The sequence below is a fragment of the Patella vulgata genome, chromosome 1, assembly GCF_932274485.2.
Source record: "Patella vulgata chromosome 1, xgPatVulg1.2, whole genome shotgun sequence".
NCBI classification, from domain to species: domain Eukaryota; kingdom Metazoa; phylum Mollusca; class Gastropoda; family Patellidae; genus Patella; species Patella vulgata.
The window spans coordinates 51742609-51768086 of record NC_065879.2 but is presented as its reverse complement, the minus strand read 5'-3'; the positions used below and the strand labels follow the sequence as shown (position 1 = coordinate 51768086).

The 25478-nt window shown below is 36.9% G+C and overlaps 1 protein-coding gene and 1 long non-coding RNA gene across 8 annotated transcripts in view; one reads left to right on the top strand and one right to left on the bottom strand.

Annotated features, from left to right (window-relative positions):
- The window catches only part of LOC126830634 (uncharacterized), a 59656-nt gene extending 42726 nt beyond the window's left edge, over nt 1–16930 (top strand). Inside the window, exons 4-10 of the long non-coding RNA XR_007683895.2 lie at nt 9331–9420; nt 9880–9964; nt 14706–14797; nt 15241–15332; nt 15776–15867; nt 16311–16399; nt 16803–16930. This is a non-coding gene — a long non-coding RNA (uncharacterized LOC126830634). The remainder of the gene's footprint in view (nt 1–9330; nt 9421–9879; nt 9965–14705; nt 14798–15240; nt 15333–15775; nt 15868–16310; nt 16400–16802) is intronic.
- LOC126830100 (rho guanine nucleotide exchange factor 9) overlaps nt 1–25478 on the bottom strand; it is a 313984-nt gene that overhangs the window by 78273 nt on the left and 210233 nt on the right. The gene's annotated exons all lie outside the window — the stretch shown is intronic.

Genomic DNA, 25478 nt, shown 5'->3' with positions numbered 1-25478 from the left:
ACGGTATAAGGAATAAATATGCAAAGTTCCAAGATGACCCATTCAGAATTGCAGCCTGTATATGATGAATACACCCTGAGTACCACCCTGTTATTGAAATGATTGATATGCTGAATTTGAACAAAATCTGTCAGTTATAGCAACCTGTAAAGTGTTTACAGACAAAGGGGTGGGTGACACCGCCCCAGGGGGTCGGGGCATGCACCAAAATAAATAGTTGCTGTCTTTACGGTATAAGGAATAAATATGCAAAGTTCCAAGATGACCCATTCAGAATTGCAGCCTGTATATGATGAATACACCCTGAGTACCACCCTGTTATTGAAATGATTGATATGCTAAATTTGAACAAAATCTGTCAGTTATAGCAACCTGTAAAGTGTTTACAGACAAAATAGTGGGTGTGGTACCACACCCTTGGGGGCAGGACATGTACCAAATAAATAGTTGCTATCCTTACAGGAATAAATATGCCAAGTTCCAAGATGATTCATTCTGAATTCCAGCCGGTTGACAAAAAAACATAAAAATTGGGTGTGGCTCTGCCCCTAGGGGTGTTGGGCATGGGCCAATATAAATAGGTACAACCCTACTATGGATCATTCCGAATTGGATCCAAATCAGTTAATGATTGCAGCATATATCATTTACAGACAAAACAAAAACAAAAATTGGTGTGGCACTGCCTAAACGTTGGGGGGGGGAGGGGGAGGATCATGCACCAAAATCAATAATTGCCGTCCTTAGGGTATAAGGAATAAGTATACCAAGTTCCAAAATAATCCATTGAGAATTGTGGCCTTCGGACGCTCAACACATACATTGGGCGTGGCTCTACCCCTGGGGGTCGGGACATGCACCAATATCATAGTTGCCACCCTTAGGGTATAAGGAATACATATGCCAAGTTCCAAGTTGATCCATTTAGAATTGCGGCATGTATGCGATAAACACAAATATTGGGCGTGGCTCTGCCCCTGGGGGTTGGGACATGCACCAAAAAACAATAGGGATCATCCTTGGGTATAAGGAGTAGGTATGCAAAGTTTCAGAAGGATCTGTTAAGAATTGCGGCCTGTAGGCGAAAACACAGACGCACACAAAAATTGTGCGTGGCTCTGTTCAAGGTGGTCGGGCATGCACCAAAATTAATAGAGGTCATCCTTAGGGCATAAGGAATAAGTATGAAAGTTTTCAAGACAATCAATTAAGAATTGCTGACTGTAGACGACACACAGACACACAAAATGAAAATGGGCGTGGCTCTGCCCAGTGTCCCTGGGGATTGGGCATGCACCAAAAACTATAGGGGTGTTCCTTAGGGCATAACGAATAAGTATGCAAGGTTTCAAGATGATATGTTAAGAAATGCAGCCTGTAGACAACAAACAAACAAATACAAGAAATGGTCGTGGTTCTGCCCCTGGGGGTTGGGCATGCACCAAAAACAATAGGGATCATCCTTAGGGTTTAAGGAATAAGTATGTAAAGTTTCAAGATGATCAGTTAAGAATTGTGGACGTATAAAAATTATTTACAAAATGATATTATTTCTGTAACAAAAGCATAAAAATATTTGAAAGATAGGTTGACAGGTAACGAAACATACGCCCACAGCACCTAAATCGTCCGGGCAGTCAACAAGTGTTGTCGCATATTTTTACTTTTTTCGGTAATGAAACATTTATAATACACTAAAATCTGATTAAGAGTAACAACTCATGAAGTAATTATCAGAAAACCATTAGAATTTGTTTGGCTTTTATAAAGTTCTGCTCCATGCTAATGTATACGAAACTTTAATATCATGGATTTAGATGTTCAAGTCATAAAAAGTCATTGAAAATCAATATACTTGTTCATCTCAAGATCTTAAACTCTGTGTATCAATCTGAAGTCAATCGGATGATAACTTTAGCCTCTAGAGCGTCACAAGATTTTTCAAAGTTATCAAGGACCATAACCTTGGCAGTAATTATCGGAAATCGTTGAAAATCAATACGATTCTTCGCCTCATGACCTCAAACACTGTGTATAAATTTAAAGTCAATCAGATATTAAACATGCATTATGCAAGTGCTAAATCTGCCTATTGCAGGTCTTTCTTTAGGCCTAAAATGTTACTAAATTATTAATTAGACATTAATTAACCTATCCAGACCATAATCAACTCTAGATGGCATCGCTAGCCTGCGATCTTTAGTGGATTATGAGCCGATTTACTGCATAACTTTTATTCACGATTTAACAATTAAATGGATAATCGAGACTATGCTGTTTATCGTACTGACTTTAGTAATGATGTTCAAGGCTAGCCGGAAATTTCAAGCGCTTAGTTCTCGGTTCATAGTGGATCAATTTGAATGAAATTTTCAGCAAATTGCCTTTACATTATCTAGTTATTAACTATTATAGTGAGAACTGCCAACTCGTTATCGAATCTCCCATAATGTATCTTTAACTTTAGCCTCTAGAGCATCCACAAGATTTTTTGAAGTGATGAAAGGGCCATAACTCTGGCAGTAATTATCGAAAATCGCTGAAAATGAATAGACTTCTTCATCTCATGACCTTAAACACTGTGTATAAATTTAAAGTCAATCGGATATTAACTTTAGCCTCTACAGCATCCACACACAATTGTGGATGCCGGAACGCTGGCCGGCCGGACGGGGGCGACGACAATATACAACCACATTTCAATGTGGGTGTATAAAAAATATGGCCATATAAAATTGATGTTTTGGGAACTTTTCTTAATTTTATAAACAAGATTTGTCCCTTTCACTTTATGTAGTGTAGAAAATCAGAACCATAAAGGCAAAAAAAAAAATATAGGTTGCCAGGCAACAAAACATACGCCCACAGCAGCTAAATCGTCAGGGCAGTCAACAAGAGTTGTCACAAATTTTTACTTTTGTCAGTAATGAAACATTTATAATACACTAAAATCTGATTAAGAGTAACAACTCATTAAGTAATTATCAGAAATCATTAGAATTTGTTTGGCCCATGCTAATGTTTAGTATACAAAACACTTAATATCATGGATTTAGCTGTTCTAGTTATCAAAAATCATTGAAAATCAATATAATTGTTCGTCTCAAGACCTTAAATTCTGTATCAATCTAAAGTCAATCGAAACGATTATATATAGGTGTAAACACGGTGTATAAATATAAAATCAATCAGATGATAACTATGGTCTCTAAAGCATCCACAAGATTTTTCAAAGTGATCAAGGGCCATAACTCTGGAAGTAATTATTAGAAATCGTTCATGACCTTAAACACTGTGTATAAATTTAAAGTCAATCGGATCTTCGTCTAATGACCTTAAACACTGTATAAATTTAAGTCGAACGGATATTAACTTAACCTCTAGAGCGTCCACAAGATTTTTCAAAGTGATTAAGGGCCATAACTCTGGCAGTAATTATATAAAATTTCTTCGCCTGATGACCTGAAACTGTGTATAAATTTAAAGTCAATCGGATATAAACTGAAGTCTCTAGAGCATCCACAAGATTTTTCAAAGTGATAAAGGGCCATAACTCTCTCAGTAATTATCAGATATTGCTGAAAATCAACAGGATTCTTCATCTCATGACGTTAAAGTCAATCGGATATTAACTTGGACGGACGGACGGACGGACGGACGGGGGCCCATCACAATATACGATCACATTTCAATGTAGCCGTATAAAAACGAAATGAAGATATAATTTTAACAAGATTGCCTTGACAGTGCTGTTGAATGACCAGGATGATTTACCCAATTCTACCCAATACCACCCAATACTAATTAAATACTAATTAAATATTGTGAAAAAATAACATAATACTTCAATCATGAAAAAAATTGAGTTAATTTGTGGAAAACATGAAAAAAAAAAAATGTTCGACAAATGTGATTGTCAATGTATCTCTATTTCAATTATCTACAAATACTATCAAAGATAGGTTGTCAGGCAACAAAACATACGCCCACAGCAGCTAAATCATCCAGGCAGTCGACAAGGGTTGTCTCATATTTATTCTTTTGTAGGTAATTAGGGGAATTTAATAGAAAATTTCATACAGATGACATTATAACTTTCTTCGTTTGAGGATTCACAAGGTTCTAAAAACTAAAACAAGGGCCATAACTCTAGAAGTAATCTACTGAAATTGTTGAAATTGAACAGGCTTTTTCGTTTTACTAATTCAAATAATGCATATAAATTTCATACAGATCGGATGATAACTTTTGTCGTTCGAAGGTAATTAGGGGCATTTAATAGACAATTTCATATAGGTGACATTATAATTTTCGTTGTTTGAGGGCACACAAGGTTCAACAAAGTAAAACAAGAGCCACAACTCTAGAAGTAATTAACGGAAATTGCTGACATTCAATAGGCTTCTTCATTTCACTAATTTAAATGATGCATATGAATTTCATACAGATTAGGTGATAACTTTTGTCGTTCAAGTGTTCACAAGATTCAACAAAGTTAAACAAGGGCCATAACTCTAGCTGAATTAATGGAAATTTGCTGAAACTCAATAGGCTTGTTTGTTTTACTAATTCAAATGATACATATTAATTTCATACGAGTCGGATGATAACTTTTGTCGTTCGAAGGTTCACAAGGTTCAACAAAGTAAAACAAGAGCCACAACTCTAGAAGTAATTAACGGAAATTGCTGACATTCAATAGGCTTCTTCATTTCACTAATTTAAATGATGCATATGAATTTCATACAGATTAGGTGATAACTTTTGTCATTCAAGCATTCACATGATTCAACAGAGTTAAACAAGGGCCATAACTCTAGCTGAATTAATGGAAATTTGCCGAAACTCAATAGGCTTGTTTGTTTTACTAATTCAAATGATACATATTAATTTCATACGAGTCGGATGATAACTTTTGTCATTAGAGCATTCACTAGGTACAACAAAGTAAAACAAGAGCCACAACTCAGAGTGTAATTAATGGAAATTGCTGAAATTCAATAGGCTTCTTCGTTTCACTAATTTAAATGATGCATATCAATTTCAAACAGTTCGGATCAAAGTAAACTCCAAGATTTTTAACTGATTGGGAGGATGTTATTGTTGAATCACCGATTTTAACGGATTGAGAAAGAGATTTTCTGCTGATTAAGATGACCTCTGTCTTATCATCATTTAATTTTAGGAAATTAAGATTCATCCAATTTTTTATGTCATCTATACAAGCCTCAAGTTTACAGATTTCGGTGGAGTCACTCGGTGGTTTCAAAGCAAGATACAGTTGTGTGTCGTCAGCATAAAGATGAAAGTTAATTCCATGTTTTCGGATGATATCGCCAATTGGTGTTGTGTAGGCAGTGAATAAAAGGGGACCAAGAACCGACCCCTGCGGAACTCCAAAGCGTAGGGTTTTGGGAGACGATGTTGCTTTCTCAATGACTACATACTGTGACCTGTCAGTTAGATAAGAGCGTATCCATTTTAGACATAGTTCATCGACGCCAAAACGTGTTTGTAACCGGTTTAATAGAATATCATGATCAATAGTATCAAAGGCGGCACTTAAGTCTAGTAACACTAATACGACAGACTGTTTATTATCTATGTTAGTAACAATATCGTTATATACTCTCAGCAGTGCTGTGACCCTTCTCAATGACTACATACTGTGACCTGTCAGTTAGATAAGAGCGTATCCATTTTAGACATAGTTCATCGACGCCAAAACGTGTTTGTAACCGGTTTAATAGAATATCATGATCAATAGTATCAAAGGCGGCACTTAAGTCTAGTAACACTAATACGACAGACTGTTTATTATCTATGTTAGTAACAATATCGTTATATACTCTCAGCAGTGCTGTGACCCTTCTTATATGCTGATTGAAATTGTTCGTCAAGATTGTTAATAACAAAATGGTGTTTTAGTCTCATGGATATAACTTTCTCAATTAGTTTTGATATGTATGACAGATTAGACACAGGTCGAAAGTTCTTTAAGTTATTCGGGTCTAGATTTGGTTTCTTCAGTAGCGGTTTAACATGGGCGATTTTTGTGAACTGGCTTACATTACCATGCATAATTGATGTGTTAACAATATGTGTAATTATTGGTAAGAGTTCATTTATACACAGTTTAAGTAACCATGTTGGTATTGGATCAAGGTTGCATGAAGAAGACGAAGATTTACTTATCAAATCCTTGAGTTCTGTATTAGAAGCAGGAGAAAAATTTGTAAGGGGTGAACCAGCGAAGGGTTTTTCTTCACACAAGGCAGTAGATATATGATCAGGAAATTCGGAACGAATTTTATCTATTTTTTCATGAAAGAATGTTGAGAACTTTTCGGTTAACTTAGTACTTGTATTTTGAAATCTGTGGCCTTGGTTCTTTAAGAAACTGGAAGTGAGCTTATAGATTTGACGTGGGTTTTTCTTATTTTGGATAAAGCTATTGGAAATGTAACTGCGTTTTGACGAAGAGATAAGACTGTTAGTTTCATTTCTTGCTTGTTTATATAAGTCACGATCAATTTCAAGTTTAGATTGACGCCATCGCTTTTCAGCTTTACGTCGGTCAATCTTTGACTGTCGAATGTCATCTGAAAACCATTTTCTATTCGGTCGTAAAATAATGTTTCTTGTTACGACTGGAGCATGTTCATCAAGTATGTTTGTTAGTAATGCATTATAAAGTTTGATCTGATCATCAACATCGGGAACTTCCTGGACACGATCTAAAAGTTTACTACTTGTTATCGATGTTTTAAAATCTTCAACGCTCAAATTCTTTGTATTGCGATAGGAAATTAAAGTTCTTTTTGGTTTTGGTTTTGCGAAAATCAGTTCACTAATAACACAATAATGATCTGAGATGAGATTATCTTCAACCTTCAAAGATTTGATCAAGTCACTGTTGGCGCGGGTTATCACTAAATCTAGAATATGACCACCCTTGTGTGTTGGTTGAGAAACATGTTGATGTAAATGAAATGAGTTTAAAACCTCTTTAAATCTGTTAACTGTCGAGAAATTTGATTTGTCGACATGTATATTAAAATCTCCAAGTATTAAAATATCTTCAGGACCATCCAGAATACCGTGTAAGAAATCCGAAAATTCATCTAGAAAAGTGTCAATTGTACATTTATTAACTCGTGACTGGGGCGGTCTATATATAATAACTATTCGAAGAACACAGCTGTTTAACTGAATGTTATTTTGAAGAACTTCAAAGCTGGAGTATGTAGATGATGCAACACACATAACATTAATTGAGTCTTTGTGGATAAGGGCAACACCACCGCCATTTCTATTACAACGGTTAACAAGCGAATATTTATAGTTATCTGGAATAAGTTTGTTAATGACAAAACTGTCATTAGGTTTCAGCCAAGTTTCAGTCGATACAAATAGATCAAAATCATTTTCAATAATGAATTCATTAAGTTCATCTGCTTTATTACTCACTGATCTGGAGTTCACAAGACATAAATTCACGAACTGACATGCATTTTGTTTCGATTCCGGCTTGACCTTTATAGGACAAATTGAAATTAAGTTGTTGTGGTTAACATGGTTTGTACTTATCTTAGATTCTCTCACTGTGATAATAGATTTAATCCTTCTTTTACCCCCTCTCACACCTCTCTTAGTTGATTTAACATTAATCAACTGAGGCTGTTTAAAAGTAGAGTAATTTTCTTGTTTATGTTGATAACAGAGCTCACCAATCTTCAACAACTCAGCTTTGGTGTAGGTGATCATACTCACATAAACTCACAGTTGAAGTAAAATATAAATAAAAACTAAATTGCAATTTCTGCTAATATATCCAATAAAATAGATAAACAAGTTCCACTAAACTGATCTTCAAATCAAAACACAGGTACATGCCAAAATTAGCATGGTTTAAAGATTGTTATATCCTTTAAAATACACAAAATAGTAAGAGCTAAAAACACATGCAGCCACCTTGGGCGCCATTACATACCTACAATCAGATGATAAATGTAGTCTGTAGAGTGTTCACAAGAAATTGTGGACGATCGATGGACCGACGGATGGACGGACAGGGGGCGACTGCAATATACGACCACATTTCCATGTAAATTAATGGGCCAATATTACCAAAAGATAGGTTGCCAGGAGACGAAACATACGGCCAAAATAGCAGCTAAGTCATCCGGGCAGTCAAAAAGGGTTGCCACATATTTTTTTGGGTTGTCATTAATGAAAACATTTACAACACACTAAAACCTGATTAAGTAATTATCAGAAATCATTAGAATTTGTTTCGGTTGTTTGTCTTATGTTGGGGGGTTAGATGTCCACAAGATTTTTCAAATTGATCAAGGGCCATAACTCTGACAGTAATTATCGGAAATTGTTGAAAATCAACAGGCGTTTTCGCCTCATGATGTTAAACACTGTGGATATTAACTTTAGGCTCTAGAGCGATGGGGGCGACGGGAATATACGACCAGATTTTCAACGTAGGCTTATAAAAATGAGATAAAACTAGACCTGCAAGCAGCACTGAACCGGCTTTCATGAATCAGACAGGAAGTGTGTCATACAATAGCCCATTTATCTAGCTACCAAACGATACTTTAGATGTTTTGATATGGTCACACCCGACGATGAAATCCCAATTGTTGCAAGAGCACCGATATTTTTACTGTCTTTTTTTTTGAATTATCGAATATTTTTTGACTACTTCCTGTTTACGGATCATTATCGGGATAGATTTAATAAGTGGTATGGGAACTTAACTTCATGTAGCAGAAGTTTCAGAAAGATCCATTGGACAGTTTTACTTCCCTTATACCATTAGAAGCAGATTTACAGATATAACGATTTTTCGACTTTTTTCAAAGATTGTGGCCCTTTTGGACCATTTATACTATATTGAGGCTTTTAAATTTGGATTCACACCCTAGACGACCGTTAGGACTCTAAGTAACATAAGTTTAAGAAAGGAAATAAGAGAAGTTTTCGAAATAAAAGCGTCTGAATAGCCCCCAAAAATGAAAATACTAGATTTTCAGCGTCCCATTATATATTGCCTAACCAGCGAATTTTTACCATTTAGATGTCATACGATCGTCCATTGTTCGGGCTATCCAATGACACTTAAGTTGGTTCGAAATCTTACGTAGTAATCACTTTTTTCGCAAGATCACCATTTTTTTACTTTGGATATATGGTTCTTGTCAGATCTGATGGATATCGTGTATGCAATTAAAGGATTTGACAATAAACTTAAAGAAACATAAGTTATTTTAATTTAATATTGAAGTAACATTATTTTATAAATTTACTTTATAGGGTTAATGAATAGTTAATTCTTAAAAGAATTCTTCTGCTAGGAGCAAACCTGGTTGTCATGTTTTGGTGATTGGCAGATTAGTACTTATGGTAAGAATAACCCATTTATGTTAAGTATGACTATTACAATGTTTAGTACAGAATGTACACAGTATTATATTGGAGGCATTTGAAAAACCAATGAGTTTTAAAGATGTGAAACCCTCTCATGGCGCTAACATCATAATGTAAGCCAATTCGACCAGACTCCATCAATGTGAATTGAAAATTTAATAGGGAGACCACTCTAAAATAACCTTGTTATTAACCTATCGTCTTTATAACGGGAAGGCTTAAATACGGGAATTCCCGGTACTATTTAAGATGCCTTATGGTGAACATGATCTACACCATTATGTAAACTGAGTGTAATGTCATCCAAATATTCAGATCAAGACCCTGGTACTCCTACCCTCTTGAACTAAAGCAATGGCATCTTTTTGGAGAAATTTCATTTTTAGATTTTTACACTATTAAAGTATATTTGATTAAGAGAGTTGTTTATTACAGATCATGGAAAAATATATATTAGATTTATTCTTTGGCCTTAAACTTTCTTAAGATATAAAGTTTGATCATCAGATTAATACCCAAGGTAAGCAGTACTCTTATAATTTCAATTATATATGACTGTATAAATTATAATATAATGAAATATTAAACATATACTCCTTACCCTGGATATATGGGGTTAGACATTTCAATGCATTCAATATTAAAATGGTAAATATAATGTAAGAGTAAACGGAAGTCTTGAGTTTTACATGTAGAAATTGCGGCGCTATTGCACTTTCGTACCTCTACCAGTTCCTGTGGATGTTACGGGGGACTAGCAATGACCACACACCAAATAACTTTTTATTTTACCGACCTTTTAATTTCTAACGAGAGAGAACTTTATTTGTTTGACGCCATTTGCTTTGTTTACTATTTAGACTCGAATAACAAGACACTAAGACGGAAACCGACACACTGCACTAGCTGCCTATCTCTGCAGTTCATAAAAATTAATATAATTTTCGTATACTTTAATTTTTGCGCGAAGCCACCATGTTCTATAAAATACTATTTGGTGTTGATCAGTGGATTGGCCTTTAGGTGTGAATATTGCCGTGACCTTGAGTCTTAACTTCCCATCCATATCAGGGCCTTTGCGTTTATGATTGCCGTGGCCTTATTTCTTACTGTATTTTCAAAGTTAATGTTCGAGGTGAAAGCAGAGACGACGTCCTTCGGAAAAGATGATTGGGTCAAAGTCGTAGGTCAAGGTCATGTTACAGAAAACTAAACTCAAACTTTTCAAAGTCATTTTTTGGACATTTGACCTTGACTTACGACCTTGACCCCGTAACCATTTTCGAAGGCTATCACCATGGCTTGAATCATGGACGTTTACCTTGGTTCTGTCACACACTGCTCGGTCAGAAAAGGGTCAAACGGAGAGGGGCCCGTGTCCGAAAGGAAGTCAATGGGCGTGGTCAATGTGAAAGGTCGTAGTGACCTCCACTAGTCACCGTTAACCATCCGTGACCTTGACCCTGACCTAGAGTCCGAACTTCCCATCCATCTCGGACCCTTTGCGTTTATGCGTGCCGTGACCTTATTTCATTTTTGGGACAGGGCCAGGGTAAACGTCGATGGTTCAAGCCAAGATGATGGGCTTTGAAAATGGTTACGGGTCAAGCTCGTAAGTCAAGGTCAAATGTCCCAAAACTGACCTTGAAAAGTTTGAGTTCAGTTTTCTATAACATGACCTTGACCTACGAATTTGACCCAATTATCTTTTCTGAGGGACGTTGTCTTTGATTTCACCTCAAGCATTAACTTTGATAATACAGTAAGAAATAGGGTCACGGCAAGCATAAACGAAAAGGGCCCGAGATTGATGGGAAGTTTGGACTCAAGGTCGAAGTCAAGGTCACGGATGGTTAAAGGTGACTAGTGGAGGTCACCACGAACTTTCACATTGACCACGCCCTTTGACGTTCTTTCGGACACGGGCCCCTCTGCGTTTGACCGTTTTCTGACCGAGCAGTGTGCGACAGGGCCAGGGTAAACGTCGATGGTTCAAGCCAAGATTATGGGCTTTGAAAATGGTTATGGGATCAAGGTCGTAAGTCAAGGTCAAATGTCCCAAAACTGACTTTGAAAAGTTTGAGTTCAGTTTTCTGTAACATGACCTTGACCTACGACTTTGACCCATTTATCTTTTCTGAAGGACGTTGTCTCTGCTTTCACCTCAAGCATTAACTTTGATAATACAGTAAGAAATAGGGTCACCGCTAGCATAAACGAAAAGGGCCCGAGATGGATGGGAAGTTTGGACTCAAGGTCGAAGTCGAGGTCACGGATGGTTAAAGGTGACTAGTGGAGGTCACCACGAACTTTCACATTGACCACGCCCTTGACTTCCTTTCGGGCATGGGCCCCTCTGCGTTTGACCGTTTTCTGATCGAGCAGTGTGCGACAGGACCAAGGTAAACGCCCATGATTCAAGCCAAGTTGATAGGCTTCGAAAATGGTTACGGGTTTAAGGTCGTAAGTCAAGGTCAAATGTCCCAAAACTGACTTTGAAAAGTTTGAGTTCAGTTTTCTGTAACATGACCTTGACCTACGACTTTGACCTTTTAATTTTTCTGAAGGACGTTGTCTCTGCTTTCACCTCAAGCATTAACTTTGATAATACAGTAAGAAATAGGGTCACGGCAAGCATAAACGAAAAGGGCCCGAGATGGATAGGAAGTTTGGACTCAAGGTCAAAGTCAAGGTCACAGATGGTTAAAGGTGACTAGTGGAGGTCACCACGACCTTTCACATTGACCACGCCCATTGACTTCCTTTCGGACACGGGCCCTTTGCGTTTGACCCTTTTCTGACCGAACAGTGTGCGACAGGACCAAAGTAAACGTCGATGGTTCAAGTCAAGGTGATAGCCTTCGAAAATGGTTACAAGGTCAAGGTCGTAAGTCAAGGTCAAATGTCCCAAAACTGACTTTGAAAAGTCTGAGTTTAGTTTTCTGTAAGATGACCTTGACCTACGACTTTGACCCAATTATCTTTTCTGGAGGACGTCGTCTCTGCTTTCACCTCGAACATTAACTTTGATAATACAGTTAGAAATAAGGCCACGGCAAGCATAAACGCAAAGGGCCCTAGATGGATGGGACGTTTGGACTCAAGGTCAGAGTCAAGGTTACGGATGGTTAACGGTGACTAGTGGAGGTCACCACGACCTTTCACATTGACCACGCCCATTGACTTCCTTTCGGACACGGACCCTCTGCGTTTGACCGTTTTCTGACCGAGCAGTGTGCGATAGGACCAAGGTAAACGTTCATGATTCAAGCCAATGTGATAGCCTTCGAAAATGGTTACGGGGTCAAGGTCGTAAGTCAAGGTCAAATGTCCCAAAAATGACTTTGAAAAGTTTGAGTTTAGTTTTCTGTAACATGACCTTGACCTACGACTTTAACCCAATTATCTTTTCTGAAGGACGTCATCTCTGCTTTCACCTCGAACATTAACTTTGCTAATACAGTAGGAAATAAGGCCACGGCAAGCATAAACGCAAAGGCCCCGATATGGATGGGAAGTTTGGCCTCAAGGTCAAAATCAAGGTCACGGCAATATTTACACCTAAAGGCCAATCCACTGATCAACACCAAATAGTATTTTATAGAAAATGGTGGCTTCGCGCAAAAATTAAAGTATACGAAAATTATATTAATTTTTATGAACTGCAGTGTTAGGCAGCTAGTGCAGTGTGTCGGTTTCCGTCTAAGTGTCTTGTTATTCGAGTCGGTTTCCGTCTTAGTGTCTTGTTATTCAAGTCTAAATAGTAAACAAAGCAAATGGCGTCAAACAGATGAAGTTCTCTCTCGTTAGAAATTAAAAGGTCGGTAAAATAAAAAGTTATTGATCGATTCGGCTGAAATTTGGTGTGTGGTCATTGCTAGCCCCCCTTAACATCCTCTGAAAATTTCAAGTGCCTATGACCACGGGAACTGGTAGAGGTACGAAAGTGCAATAGCGCCGAAATTGTTCTACTACTGATGTTATCTGTTTTACTCCAGGCACAGTAGTGGCTTTTCCTACAGTTCCTTTGCGCAAGTTTTGTAGCAAATGACTACAAAAAGTTTACTGGCCGATAGCTACCTTAATTTACACATAAACTAACCCAAATCTGTACTTCACATAGCTTAACATATAATAAATCTAGTCCCATTGAAATAAAGATGAAGCCTTACCGCATAATTATGATTTGATGAAACCCAACTGCTACGCAAATTTTAACTGGCTAGTGTCATGGCGGCAAGTTGCGTAATACGTCATTAGGCCTACAACATAATTGTTTGGTAACTATTTTAATGGTCCAGTCCTCACCATTTGTGATAGAATTACTTATTCCAATGCAAACTGTAATGATATGTGTTGACAATTGTAGGTTTGAACCTATTTGAACTTGCGTAATGGTTCTTAGGCTGTCTCAATTGTAACCTTAACACAGTTTAAGGTTGCAAGTATAGTAACTAGGTAGCCATGGTGTCTGAGATACTTGCTCATGAGCCTCAAGGTAGCATATTTGCTCTCTGCTTTGGCCTCACAAGGACACCTGTCTAGTCATGCCTTTGGGACACAATGCCATGGAGCGTGGACCAATGTATTGTATACGTTGGCGTGCCCAGAAAAGATCCCATGGCAGTTAGTATTCAGTGTAAGAGTAGGCAATAGTGGCACTGCCAGCTAAGATTTCCTGCTCCCTGCTTTGGCCTCACAAGGACACCTGTCTAGTCGTGCCGATGGAACACAAGCCGTGGAGCGTGGACCCATGTATACGTTGGCGTGCCCAGAAAAGTTCCCTTGGCAGTTAGTATTCAATTTAAGAGTAGGCAATAGTGGCACTGCCAGCTAAGATTTCCCTCAATGCACACTGTATGGTGTATTGCCGTCTTCATTAGCCCAGTAGGTGTAGAAAACGTAAGCGTACAATTTCATTTCATTGGAAGCCACAATCGTTCAGCCAGAAAGAACAGAGCAGTGACTATTGCTTTGCATTGGAGTGAAAACCAAGGTCTCATGCACAAGTTGAGAGCATTAAAAAAAGAACAGTTAGAAAAATAAATAAGAGAACAGAAAATTTCCCTCATAGATTTATAGGAAAACCTTGAAAGTGAGAAAGCAAAATAGCAGTTGGCCATATTACATGCCAAAAACTACTGCATGGTGCATTGCTGTTTTTATAAGCAGCAGTAGGACATTAAAACCTCATTGATATTCCATTTCATATATCATTTGATTTACAAAATTATAATTTTGTATTTTTTAATTTTTTTTAGCATTTATTATTGAATGTTATTGGAGTGCCTGTACTTGTACCAAACTGGATTATTATTTTGCTTTTGGTGGTGATGGGCAGATCAACACTGTGGTAAGTCTCAATGATATGTAAACTAAGTGCAGTAGCGTCCAAACCCTATATAACTAAAGCAATAGCGCCTACTTGGTGTTGTCACTTATTCACTTACATCCTGTCCCTGTGCAATATTAATGGTTCAGCCAGAAAGAACAGAACAGTGACTATAGCTTTGCATTGGAGTGAAAACCAAGGTCTCATGCACAAGTTGAGAGCATTAAAAAAGAACAGTTAGAAAAACAAATAAGACTACAGAAAATTTACCTCATAGATTCATAGCAAAACCTTGAAAGTGAGAAAGCAAAATAGCAGTTGGCCATATTCCATGCCAAAAACTACTGCATGGTGCATTGCTGTTTTTATAAGCAGCAGTAGGACATTAAAACCTCATTGATATTCCATTTCATATATCATTTGATTTACAAAATTATAATTTTGTATTTTTTAATTTTTTTTAGCATTTATTATTGAATGTTATTGGAGCGCCTGTACTTGTACCAAACTGGATTATTATTTTGCTTTTGGTGGTGATGGGCAGATCAACACTGTGGTAAGTCTCAATGATATGTAAACTAAGTGCAGTAGCGTCCAAACCCTATATAACTAAAGCAATAGCGCCTACTTGGTGTTGTCACTTATTCACTTACATCCTGTCCCTGTGCAATATTAATGGTTCAGCCAGAAAGAACAGAACAGTGACTATAGCTTTGCATTGGAGTGAAAACCAAGGTCTCATGCACAAGTTGAGAGCATTAAAAAAGAACAGTTAGAAAAACAAATAAGACTACAGAAAATTTACCTCATAGATTCATAGCAAAACCTTGAAAGTGAGAAAGCAAAATAGCAGTTGGCCATATTCCATGCCAAAAACTACTGCATGGTGCATTGCTGTTTTTATAAGCAGCAGTAGGACATTAAAACCTCATTGATATTCCATTTCATATATCATTTGATTTACAAAATTATAATTTTGTATTTTTTAATTTTTTTTAGCATTTATTATTGAATGTTATTGGCGCGCCTGTACTTGTACCAAACTGGATTATTATTTTGCTTTTAGTGGTGATGGGCAGATCAACACTGTGGTAAGTCTCAATGATATGTAAACTAAGTGCAGTAGCGTCCAAACCCTATATAACTAAAGCAATAGTGCCTACTTGGTGTTGTCACTTATTCACTTACATCCTGTCCCTGTGCAATATTAATGGTTCAGCCAGAAAGAACAGAACAGTGACTATAGCTTTGCATTGGAGTGAAAACCAAGGTCTCATGCACAAGTTGAGAGCATTAAAAAAGAACAGTTAGAAAAACAAATAAGACTACAGAAAATTTACCTCATAGATTCATAGCAAAACCTTGAAAGTGAGAAAGCAAAATAGCAGTTGGCCATATTCCATGCCAAAAACTACTGCATGGTGCAGGGCTGTTTTTATAAGCAGCAGTAGGACATTAAAACCTCATTGATATTCCATTTCATATATCATTTGATTTACAAAATTATAATTTTGTATTTTTTAATTTTTTTTAGCATTTATTATTGAATTTCATTGGAGCGCCTGTACTTGTACCAAACTGGATTATTATTTTGCTTTTGGTGATGGGCAGATCAACACTGTGGTAAGTCTCAATGATATGTAAACTAAGTGCAGTAGCGTCCAAACCCTATAAAACTAAAGCAATAGCGCCTACTTGGTGTTGTCACTTATTCACTTACATCCTGTCCCTGTGCAATATTAATGGTTCAGCCAGAAAGAACAATACAGTGACTATAGTTTTGCATTGGAGTGAAAACCAAGGTCTCATGCACAAGTTGAGAGCATTAAAAAAGAACAGTTAGAAAACAAATAAGACTACAGAAAATTTACCTCATAGATTCATAGCAAAACCTTGAAAGTGAGAAAGCAAAATAGCAGTTGGCCATATTCCATGCCAAAAACTACTGCATGGTGCATGGCTGTTTTTATAAGCAGCAGTAGGACATTAAAACCTCATTGATATTCCATTTCATATATCATTTCAGGTTTTCAAGGAAAGATGTCTTATTTCCAATTTTAAAGAATCTTGCTGAAATCTTAATGTTTTTCCTTCAACTTTATTCTGGTTCCTTATTGTATCTAAAATAAATTAAGAATGCAAAATCTGACTTGTAATCTGTGTTTGGAAAAATTAAAGTTGGCTGTCCTTATGATTCCTCTTCTGGTAGCTATCTAACCTACAGGTCCAATGTTCAAGGCTGGTGTTGCCAAGAAAGCTATTTTGGATTTTCCATAATGGTTCCTCCCTTGTCAGTGGGGCAGAATGGAAAGCCTGACAAGGAACAACATATATGTGTTCACTGTTCAGACATGGATAAGCCACTAAGGTCCCTTGTAACTCAAACCAAATCCTCAATACTCAGTGGGTAAGACATTGCCTGTCTGAACTTGAGTTCCTGTGTTCAATTCTCTGTAAGCCGAGAAAGTTCATCAGAAATCACTGTAATCTGGGTATCATTTAATCCTGTGTATCTAGCACTAAATTCTTTAACAATCGTTTGATATCAAATGTTTGTTTAAAACATTCGTGAAGGTCATTTTAAATCTCACATATTCATCTAATTTGTACTTGTGTCCAGTTTAAAGCTGATCATTCAATTTTGTTAACGAGTGGCCAATTTTCAAGCTTTTAATTTTCGATCACCGTTCAAAAATTAATCGTTATTCATCAATAATCAATAGATGCTAAATTAGTGCGCCTTCTCAACCTTGTGTGTTTCCTCTGGGCACTCCGTTTTCCTCCCACTGCTAAAGACCCCTACGCACAAGCGAATTATTGAAATAAAGTTAAAAACATATGTTAGTCCCGAAATGACCTAGTTTGTGTCGAGTGGACGCTAAACCCCATTTCGTTCTCTCCCATAATTGCCATGCATGATAAGATCCCTGTGAAGTTGGAATTTAAAATAACAGTAGACTGTAGAACCACTATCTGGGCAAGAGAGAGAGAGAGAGAAATGAGTTTAACGTCCACTCGACACACACTAGGTCATTTTGGGACTAACACATGGTTCAATTTTATTTCAATTAATCGCTTGCGCATAGGGGTCTTTAGCAGTGGGAGGAAACCGGAGGACCCGGAGAAAACCCACGAGGTTGGACAGGCGACCCTACTCCTTGTCACGTACAACAGGGGATTCGAAACCAAGCCAGTTGACTCAATGACAGATCGTATGATACAGCGCGCGCATGCTAACCATTCGGCCATCCAACCCCCCACTATCTGGGCAAGGTTTCTCTCATAGTACGTTGTACTTTTGGTTTACAGGGTTGTTCCTTTTGATTGGGGCATCATATAATTACTTGATTTGTCATAGTAGGCAACTACAGACTCCTAACATTCAGAATTAGAATTAAATGTATGTCATAGTGAAGCCGTTGGACCAAATTCCCCCCATAAAATTGATCTATGCATACATCATTTGACCCTCGGTCATAATATATTCGGATGCACAGTCATACCATCCTGTGCACGGACAGATAACTCCACAACTGGAACAACAAGCCAACAGTGAGGCTGATGTCCCCCGCCGAAATAGGAAAATAATTAGAGGACACATATAAAAATCAAATTGCGTATCGCTCTGCTTACCCTGAGCAGAAAATGCTCATTATCAAACTTAGTCAAGGTATTACTGTAATGAAACTATACACCAAGTTTCATCAATCTCACTTAATTAGAACTAAAGTTATCGTGTCCCAAAGCATCAACCAATCAAATTGCTTATCTCTGCTTACCCTAAGCGGAAAATGCTCATCTTCGAACTCCATCAAGGCATTGACCTAATCAACACATACACCAAGTTTGAACATTCTAGCTCAATTAGGAAGAGAGTTATCGTGCCCCAAAGTATCAACCAATCAAATTGCTTATCTCTGCTTACCCTAAGCGGAAAATGCTCATCTTCGAACTCCATCAAGGCATTGACCTAATAAACACATACACCAAGTTTGAACATTCTAGCTCAATTAAAAGTTATCGTGTCCCAAAGCATCAACCAATCAAATTGCTTATCTCTGCTTACCCTAAGCGGAAAATGCTCATCTTCGAACTCCATCAAGGCATTGACCTAATCAACACATACACCAAGTTTGAACATTCTAGCCCAATTAGGAAGAGAGTTATCGTGTCCCAAAGCATCAACCAATCAAATTGCTTATCTCTGCTTACCCTAAGCGGAAAATGCTCATCTTCGAACTCCATCAAGGCATTGACCTAATAAACACATACACCAAGTTTGAACATTCTAGCTCAATTAGGAAGAGAGTTATTGTGTCCCAAAAAGTGTGACGGACAGACAGACGGACGGACAGACAGACGGACGAACCCATTTTAATAGTCCCCTGCTTTCTTCGAAAGGCGGGGGACAAAAAAATAGAATCCTTACAAATCGTTGTGGCTCGGTGAGTAAGGCGTTGACTGGCTGACCTAGCGGTCCTGTCATTGATCATGGTATTGGCTAAGAAAGTGCATTGTTATAATTAATAGGGTCTAGCACGGAACAGTCATTTACAGGCCCGACGACGGGGGGGGGGGGGGGGGGGGGGGGTCACCGCCCAACAATAATTTTGCAGCAAGCACTCTTTTTCTCCAGGTTATTGCGGCCCCTGGACCCTCGCCTATAAGGACCTAGGATGGAAGCCTCTCCCAAATCGAGAAGAACTTCTACCGGCCCTGATTTGAATGGGAAATAAAACCAAGGTCCCACGCATACATTGGAGTGGTCCTGTGTTCGATTGTTTTAGCAGATCACCCTCCACAGTGGTGTAGAATGGAGGACTTGACAACATACAGAGAACACCATGGTCCAGGCACAATCCCCTAATCCCACACAGCAATCACATTACATACAGATCTATATATCGTTTCGTATAACGTCGGACGTTTATTAACCAGATAGCGTTGTTGTTTCTAGTGGAATACTCACTCGTTGCAACGAATCATTTCATTGGCTTATCCATGGAGCTATCCAACGACACTTTGGTCCGCTAATATCTGACGGAGAAATCAAGTTTTCGCAAAAGCGCCATATGTTTAAACCTTTTTAAAAATTTTTTGAATACTTCCGGTGTGGAGATTACTGTCGTGGTAGTTTTAATAACCGGTTTGGGCACTTAAATAACCGTAGGGCCCTGTTATGGTTTATTACATTATCTGATCAGACAAAAATGCACCTGAGAAATACTATGTTCAAAGGTGCCAAAAATGTCAAAATATCGAAAATCAAATTTCAATAACTCAATACATATTATACATCGTTAAAATCGTAATTACATCAGCTATCTGAATATGTAACTTTTTTTTGATAATGTCTTAAAATAAAAAAATAGAGCATTTTCCAAAATTACACGATTTTGCGACTTTTTTCGGTTTTCAGGTCGTTATTTGACCTATTCCAGATATATCAAAGTCTTAAAGGAATGTTTCGTACACAAGACTACCAAAGGGTATCTCGATAGAGAAAGTTTCAGAAAAATTTCAATAACTCAATACATAATCGTTATCTCATAAAATAAGAAAATAATAGAGCATTTTCCAAAATTTCACGATTTTTCGACTTTTTTCGATATTCAGCCCGTTGTTTGACCTATTCAAGATATTTCAAAGTCTTTAAAATGGAATGTATCATACACGAGACTACCGAGAGGACTCTCGCAAGAGAATGTTTCAGAAAAATCGCTTGAGTAGTTTTCAAGATATGGGCGTCCAAAAACGCTCAAAATCAGACAATACTTGACTTTCAGCGTACCATATTTTGCTGCTTTTTCGTAGTATCCATATGAATTTGGTATCATAAGATAGTCCAATAGATACTTAACTTCCTGTAACAGAGGTGTTAGAGTTAATATTACGTCACTTCCGTTGCCGATAGAAATATTTCACCGTAACAAAAAAAATTACAATTGGGACCACGAAGCATATGAACTTTGCTTTATACAAATCGAACAATAAATAATTTTTCTGGGTACGAAAAACTAAATTAGCCGATGGCGACTAACGCAAATTACCGAGATATTTTTTTTTCTCATTTCTGCTCAAGTAGGATGATATTTTAACCCTGTGTAAAATACCATCAAAAAATATTCATAAATAAAAAAGGTTTTCGTAAAAAAAAATTAAAAAGGTTTTCGTAAAAAAAATTTTTTTTTCAAAATATCGGACATTTTTTCGACTACTTCCGGTTTTACAATCATTGTCGTTATAGCTTTATGAAGTTCTTTGGATACTTAACTTTCTGTACCAGAAGTGTCAGAAACATCCAATGAGTTATTTGGAAAAAAAGATAAATCAAAGAGCGTTTCCAAAAATTTAACGATTTTTCAATTTTTTTCAAAGTTTGAGGCCATTTTTGGACCACCTATATTATTTCAATGCTTTTCATTTTGGATTCACTATATAGACAACCGATAGGACTTTGAGTAAGAAAAGTTTAAGAAAAATCGTAGGCGTCGTTTTCAAGAAAATGGCGTCTCAGAATGTTAAAAAATCGGAAAATACTAGATTTTTCTTCATACAATAATTTATTTCCTTACCATCAAAATCGTATTATTTAGATACCATATGATGGTCCATTAATAGGGCTATCCAACGACACTTTAGTTCTTTTGGTCCGCTATTACCTAAGGGAGACATCAATTTTTTCGCAAGTGCGACAATGTTTTTAACCTTTTTTTTTCATTTTTTGAATACTTCCGGTATGATTATTATTGTCGGAATAGTTTTAATAGCTGGTTTGGGCACTAAAATAGCCACAGGGCTCTGTAATGATATATTACATTATCTGATCAGATAAAATGCCCCTGAGAAATCCTATGTTCAAAAGTGCCAACAATGCAAAAAAATTAAAATATCGAAAATTAAATTTCAATAACTACATACATATTATACATCGTTAGAATCGTAATTAGGTCAGCTATAAGAATATACAACCTTTTTTTGAAAATCTCTTAAAATAAAAAAATAGTAGAACATTTTCCAAAATTTCACGATTTTTCGACTTTTTTCGATTTTCAGTCCGTTATTTCACCTATTCCAGATATTTCAAAGTCGTAATGGAATGCTTCGTACACAAGGTCTCTCGATAGAGAAAGTTTCATAAAAATCGCTGGCGTAGTTTTTGAGATACAGGCGTCCAAAAATGCTAAAAATCAGAAAATACTTGATTTTCAGCGTGCCATATTTTGCTGCCTGATCATAGTATCTGCAGGAATTGGGTATCATTCAGTGGTCCAATCACCGTCCGACCAAATGATACCTTAATTTGTTTAATCCGTTGATATCGGACGGAGAAATCGTGTTTTTACCCAAAACACCAATTTTTCACTTTTTTTTTCAAAATATCGCATATTATTTCGACTACTTCCGGTTTAAGGATTCTTGTCGAAATTGCTTTATAAGTTGGTATTGGACTATAACTTCATGTTCCAGAAGTTTCAGAAACGTCAATTCTGCCATAAAACGAAACCCGAGCTCACAAAATGGGAAGAAAATTCGAAAAAAATCGAAAAATAAAGGGCGATAACTCTGAATAAAACTTATAATACTGGAATCGGATGGACTTCAGGTATCCAAAAATGTAAGTCAAATTTGAAAATTTTGAAAAATAACAAAAATTGTCTCGTAACCAACATGTTTTCAATTTTCGAACGATAAAAGTCATAGACGAATGTTAGAAATTGAAAAATGTGAGATAGCCATTGTCTCAGAAAAGATTCAGGGATTCCAAATTACATTTTGCTTGAAAATGGATAAAGAATTGACGAAACTATGGCCAATTTTCAATTTTTAGACAACGTACAAAGTTCGGTCACTTCCGGTATGCGCAGAAATTTCAAAAATATTTTATCAAGTAGCCACCAAATGGTTTCCTGATAAAAAATCTAATTCCAGATCGATATCTGTTTTCGATCATGGAGATTTAGGCTCCCGCGGTAAATAATAATAATAATAATAACTAGATCTGCTAAGCAGATATTAAAGCTTTCATATTCACAGTCACTGTCACATGTCATAGAAATAATATGAACAGAAAAAAAAAATCATTATAATGAGTAAAAATTTGGTGAAGTTAATTCGATTTTTCACTTGTAAATAATTAAATAGACAAGTGGCATAACTTGACCCGCATCCCATCAGCTATCCTGAAAAATGCTGGAAAAATTAAACAAGTAAATTGTGTTTAGTACTGGGTTAATTAAGACAGGCATATGCCTTTGCTATACAGGATGACATGAGGGAAATTTAGCTTGGGAGGTGTAGGCCTGCAGCCAAAATTTCTAGCTAGCTTAGAAACACAACTCCGCTACACGGTCTTCCATAAAAGAAAAACTATACATTTTTGGAAAGCTTATGATGCCAGGAAGACAAAATCTGGGAGTTCCAAGCAAAATGTTTTCAATTTATTGATTTAGGGCCAGATGAAATTCGTCAAAATTGTCAAATAAATGCTATTTGTGTACTAACAATTCTGAAGTTGACATAAAATTAAATAGTTGGTAAAACACCTCATGCCTTCATCCTTGGCAATGAACAGTTTATTGGACAGATTTTGATGTAAATAAAAATGCTCAAAACACAAATGTCATGGGTGAATAAAGAATTGTGGAAATCCATTAACGGTAAAAAAGAATTATCTCCCTTTCTGTCAAATGCCTGTAATTGATAGACTATCAGGTCTTGTATGAATCATAAGACCAGGTGTGGGCAAACAAGCCCAATAATTATTTTGTTTGTTGGATCTCAAGGGCCTGTTAGGGTTGGTTGTTGGATGTTTGCTCAGAAATTATCGCTTGTATGGAACATGCTAGAGTCGATTTGTAGCATATTCTAGCCAGGGGATATGTTTGACAGTAGTTGAGTGATATGCTTTTGAAATAATGGAGATCAGTAGCACTTTATAAGCATTGAACCACATGATTTTTTTCCACTAAGATAAACATTCTAAACCCACATACATGTTCCCTTTCAATTAGCCACTACAGTATTTTTACAACTGTACATGTAGCTGTGAACTACTATTTCGGATATGATTAATGGTCAAATTACAAACATACATGTAGATATAAGTTAAAAAAAATAATTGTGTATCTGGGCTGGAATGAAGGGAAAGGTTAGAAAACAGGATGAACAGTTGTGAAATTATTTATTAAAGTGAAACAATCATTGAAAATCAAAATTAAACAGTTACTCTGCACATCAAATGTCATCAAAGTTAATCTTCATTATCATCATCACTGTCACTAAATGTATTAACATCAAATTCGGTCTCTTTAACAGTTTTTTTTTCATTTTCACATTGACTACACATGCACAGGTCTGTACAAGAAAGGGGGGTTGGGATGGCCTAGAGTGCCGCGCTTCGACCTCTAGCTGGTCGGTCACCTCTGGCTTGTGGCTGTGGCTTTGATCCCAGGTGTGAGCGTATGTGGCATGGAGATAGAGGCGTTTTCTCAACCTCGTGGGTTTCCTCCGGGCACTCCGGTTTCCTCTCACTGCTAAAGACCCATACGCGCAAGCGAATTATTGAAATAAAATTGAAACCGTATGTTAGTCCCAAAATGACCTAGTTTGTGTTGAGTGGACGTTAAACCCCATTTCTCTTTCTCTCTCTCTCTGTACAAGACAACTTTGCTGGCCATTTATGATTCTTTCTCTTATGACATCTTCACAGAATATATTGTATGTGGTTTAATATTCGACGGAGGGCTAGTCATCTTTGCTGAAAAATATAAATAAACATATACATGTACACAATTAAAACAAAATTCTGGAGCTTGGTTTACTCTCATTAATTTCGTACAACAGAGGAAAAAGACACTTACACAGGGGTTAACATCTTATTTTCATGCAGAAACCAGCTAATGAAGACAGGAAGGCATTAGCAGTACAAGGAGAGATAGAGAGGAGAATTGCGGTTTAACGTCCACTGGACAAAAACATAGTAATTTCAGGACTCACCCATGGTTCAGTTTTATTTGAATAATACCAGTGGCAAGAAGGCGGAGAATACAAATAAAAAAAACATCACAAATATTTACCTTTCTGATACTGTCTAAGAAATTCAGTACATGTATATTGCCTATAACATTTTTGGTGATATCTGACCTCAATGGCCACACAATCTTGCCCTCTGATATGCCTTAAAATATCTTCATCCTCTTTCAATTCAGCAGCTTTCAACAGTTGGCCTACAAACAAATTTGCAAACAAATTATACACCATATAGCGTTGAATGTTGTTTGTGCTCAAGGGTGGGGGAGGGAATGTCACTTTGAGGCCTACATGTACATGTACCTGGCTGGTCAACTCTGGCATGCGGTTTAGTTCAGATCCTTTGTGTGAGCGGAAATGGTCTAGAGACAGATCGTCTTAGCAAGGCACCTACAAGTGGGCCAAGAAAATAAAAAAACAAGTTAACTTCTCTATGTTTCATCCCTTGTGCAAGCAAATGTGCAACACTTTAACCAATGACTGTGCCAAATCAACAAATGGGGTAAAGGGCTTTACTGGCTAGCTTCATAACAATTTTACAGTGATTGCAGTAGCACTTCTGATTCCATTTACAACAAAAACAACAACACAATAATTAAAAACTGTAGGATGAATATATTTAATATTTATTAGTAATAATTATAAATTTAGTAAGTAACATAATATTAAC